Here is a 4,832-nt window from a genome sequence, read left to right as displayed (position 1 = left end):
GTTTTGTTCCACATTGTTCTCCCTCTCTATCAAGGGTCTCCTACATAGATCCCCTTCCAAGTGGATGACAGTGGTAGCCGGGCACCATCTAGTTCTTCTAGCCTCATAGTTGTATTCCCTCCTTGGGTTTCTGAGATGGTGTCTCTATGGAAGTAGACTGCCCAACCTTCCTCCTGAGGAGTGGCTGGTGGGTTTGAACCACCAGCCTTCTGGTTAGCAGTCAAGTACCTTAGGCACTATGCTACCAGAGCTCCTCCAGGGACTCCTAGGGCTAACTTAATTGGAGGTAAATGGAGTCACGCATGGGAGCGTGGTCAGGTAAAGGTTGTGCTGGACAGTCTCTCAATGTGGCTCCTGGTAAGCTCAAAGGAGGTCCCTGCGGCCACAGCATACACTGGCCTCCACTGCCTGCTCTGTGTTAAGACAGGAACCTAGTTCCCCTCAGATGATTTTGTGATGAACCTGTTCCAAAGCAGGCCCAGGGTGGGTCTGACTGGGTCTTTAGAGATTCTGAGAGGCCAACTCCATTTCAGAATCAGGGTAGACTGGAGGTGTAGTCTGTGTGTCCTTGGTAAATGGCTGTTCCATTGAGCTGCCCCTGGCCTGATGGGAGCTGGATTGGGAGGGAAACACCTCGAGCTGACATGAGCCTCAGGGCAGCAACACTGTCTGTTCTTAACCATTACGCTAAGTGGCCAGTGGGAACAGTGGTGATTCAGGGGAAGAATTCTCACCTTCCATGCGGGACACCTGAGTTCCATTCCCAGCCAGTGCCTCTCATGTGCAGCCACCACTTGTCTCAGTGGAGGCCTGTGTGTTGCTCTGACACTGAACAGTTTCAGTAGAGCTTCCAGACTGAGAAGAACTAGAGAGAAAGTCCCGGTGTTCTCCTTCCAAAAATCAGCCCATGAAAACCCTAGGGATCCCAAAAGGGTGGGTTACCCAATTAACAGGGTAAGCACGGGCTTACTTGTGCTTACTAATCAGTAGTGAGCAATTAGTACATATGCACAGGTTAGCCTGTGCTTACCTTGCCTACTGGGTACTCCATCTCTGTGAGGGATTATAAATTTGACAAGACGCTTTGATTCTGTGGGAAGATGTGGGATTGGGAGAGAGACAGATGCCAGCCATACCTAGATGCAGAATGTGGTGAAAAAAAGTGAAATTGTCCACAATAGATTAGTAGGTAAACACAAATAAGCCCATGCTGAGCTTGCTCATTGGGTAATCTGGCACTGACCCAATGGACCATCCATTACAGATCAAGGGGATGGCATAGGGCCAGGCATTGTTCCATTCCATTGCACATGGGGTGGCCATGATGAGACAGCTAACAACAATGATAACAAGTGGTCGGTAACCCCTTCCTCTGCTATGGAGGCACGTGCTGCACAGCAGTCTGTGCCCTTCCTAGAAACTGGAGGGCAGGTGCGGTGGGCTGCAGCGCAGAGCCAATCAGAGCAGAGCCTACTCAACACTCCCAGTTGTGTGCTCACCTTCCCGAATTCCAACAGGCTTCTTTGATGTGAAATAGAGTTAGTGAAGGATTATATAGGCAAAGTATTGAATGATGCAGGAAGCATCAAAAGAAGATGGAAGGAATATACAGAGTCACTTTATCAAAAAGAATTGGCCCATGTTTATCTGCTTCAGGAGGTGGCATATGACTAAGACCCAGTGGGACTGAAGGAAGAAGTCCAAGTTGCACTGAAGGAATTGGCAAAAAACAAAGCTCCAGGAATTGATGGAATACCCACTGAGATGTTTCAACAAATGGATGCAGCACTGGAGGCACTCACTCAGTTATGCCAAGAAATTTGGAAGACAGCTACCTGGCCAACTGACTAGAAGAGATCAATATTTGTGCCCGTTCCAAAGAAAGGTGATCCAACCAAATGTGGAAATTATCGAACAATAATAATGGCACATGCAAGTAAAATCTTACTGAAGATAATTCAAAAAAGACTTGCAGCAAAGTAGTGACAGGAAACTTCTAGAAATGCAAGCTGGATTCAGAAGAGGACATGAAACAAGGGATATCATTGCTGATGTCAGATGGATCTTAGCTGAAAACAAAGAATACCAGAAAGATGTTTAAAACCAAAAAACCACCCACTGGCATCGAGTCAATTCCAACTCATAGCAATCCACATTGGTTTCCAAGGCAGTAAATCTTTACAGAAATAGATTGCCCAGTATTCCTTCTGAGGAGTGGCTGGTAGGTTTGAATGCCAGCCTTCTGGTTAGCAGTCAAGTGCCTTAGGCACTAAGCTACCAGAGCTCCTGGTGTTTACCTGTAAAGATGTTTACATGTGTTTTGTTGACTATGCAAAGGTGTTCAACTGTATAAATCATAACAAGTTAGGGATAGCATTCCAAAGAATGGGAATTCCAGAACACTTAATTGTGCTCATGAGGAAACTGTACAGAGACCAAGAGGCTGTCATTCAAACAGAACAAGGGGTACTGTGTAGTTTAAAATCAGGAAGAGAATGAGTCAGGGTTGTATCCTTAGTCAATCTGTATGCTGAGCAAATAATCCAAGAAGCTGGACTATATGAAGAAGAATGTGGGATCAGGATTGGAAGAAGATACATTAACAACCTCCAATATGCAGATAACACAATCTTGCTTGTTGAAAGCGAAGAGGACTTGAAGCACTTACTGATGAAGATCAAAGACTGTAGCCTTCAGTATGAACTGCACCCCAATGTAAAGAAAACAAAAATCCTCACAACTAGACCAAAAAGCAACATCATGATACATGGAAAGAAGATTGAATTTGTCAAAGATTTCATTTTATTTGGATCCACAATCAACACTCACAGAAACAGCAGTCAAGAAATCAGCTGTCATACTGCACTGGGCAAATCTGCTTCATGGAACCTCTTTAAAGTATTAAAGGCAAAGATGTCACATTGAAGACTAAGGCTTGGCTCAAGTCATAGTATTTTCAATAGCCTCATATTCATGTGAAAGTTGGACAATGAATAAGGAAGACCAAAGAAGAGTTGATACTTTTGAATTGCGGTGTTGGCGAAGAATACTGAAAATACCATGGACTGCCAGCAGAAGGAACAATCTGTCCTGGAAAAAGTGCAGCCAAAATGCTCCTTGGAAGCAAAAATAGCCCGACTTTGTCTCACCTACTTTGGTCATGTTGTCTGAAGGGACCAGTCCCTGGAGAAGGATATCATGCTTGATAAAGTGAAGGGTCAGAGAAAAAGGGGAAGACCCTCAACAAGAAGGACTGACACAGTGGCTGCAACTATGGGCTCAAAGACATGCTGGTGCAGGACCGGGCAGTGTTTCGTTCTGTTGTACATGGGGTCGCTATGAGTTGGAGTCAACTTGACAGCACCTAACAACAACAACAACATATGCCAATCACTATTCTAGGCTGGAAATACACAAATAGAAAGACAAATTCTTGCCTGTAGCCTAGTGGGAAGGAAGACACGCACACCATGAAACAGTAAAATAATTGCTAAAATAGAGGGATAACAATGGAAGTTTTAGGGGAAAATAATTTAAAGTGTGCAATGAGTTTAAGGAAAGTTTTACACAGAGATAGATAGATAGCTGCCTTCTAGTTAACTCCAGGGAGCTCTGGTAGCATAGTGCCTAAGGCACCTGACTGCTAACCAGAAGGCTGACGGTTCAAACCCACCAGCCTCTCCTCGGAGGGAAGGTTGGGCAATCTACTTCCATAGTGATACCACCTCGGAAACCCAAGGAGGGGTCGCTATGAGTCGGGTCCAACTCGATGGCACATAATAACAACAACAGCAGTTAACTCCAACCATGACAACCCTCACGGCCGCTGGCATGTTCAAGTCCATCTTTGTGGCTGTTGTGCCAATCCATCTCACTGAGGGCCTCTCTCACCCTCACTGCCCCTCTACTTCACCACTCATGATGTCCTTCTCCAATGACTGATCCTTGCTGTTGATGTGTCCAAAGTCATTGAGTCAGACAATGTTCCATTGTGATCCATAAGGGTTTCATTGGCTGATTTTTGGAAGTAGATTGCCAAGTGTTACTTCCCAGTCTTAGTCTGGAAGCTCTACTGAAACCTGTCTTCTGTGAGTGACCTCACTGGTAATTGAAATATTGGTGGCAACAGCCTCTAACATCATAGCAACATGCAAGCTACCAGAGTATGACAAACTCACAGATGGGTGGTGGGAAATTTCCATGGGAGTTAGTTAATGATTCCAAGGAGACCAGAGGTGAGAACTTGGTGAGGTGTTGTTGCTAGAGCAAACATTGTGTGCAGACTTGAGAAAGCAAGGAGTACACTGGAAGCTTGGCTATTTCAATAAGCCTAGAGCATAGACTTAGGGAGTAAGGATTGAGATACAGCAGGAAGACAGAGGAAGATGAAGCTGCACTGGTGTTTAGGACAAGATCATGAGGCCCTTGCTTGCCATGCGAAGGAATTTGGACTTAACATCATAAAAGCTAGAGAGGCACTGAAGTAGGTTGTTGCTGTTGTTAGGTGCTGTCGAGTACGACTCTATGCACAGCAGAATGAAACACCACCTGGTCCTGCGGCAGCTCCATGATCCTTCCTATACTTGAGCTCATGACTGCAGCCACTGTGTCAAGCCATCTTGTTGAGGGCCTTCCCCTCTTTCGTTGACCCTCCACCTTACCAAGTATGACATCCTTCTCCAGGGAATGGTCCCTTCTGACAACATGACCAAAGTAGATGAGATGAAGTCTGGCCATTCTTTTTTTTTTTTTTTTAGTTAGGATTTGGGTGAAGATTTACAGAGTAAATTCACTTTTCATACAGCAGTTCACATATACTTTGTCTCATGTCA

The sequence above is a fragment of the Orycteropus afer genome, unplaced genomic scaffold, assembly GCF_000298275.1.
Source record: "Orycteropus afer afer isolate SDZICR_OR568_19922 unplaced genomic scaffold, OryAfe1.0 scaffold00092, whole genome shotgun sequence".
Taxonomy (NCBI): Eukaryota; Metazoa; Chordata; class Mammalia; order Tubulidentata; family Orycteropodidae; genus Orycteropus; species Orycteropus afer.
Note: the sequence above shows the minus strand (reverse complement) of the source record.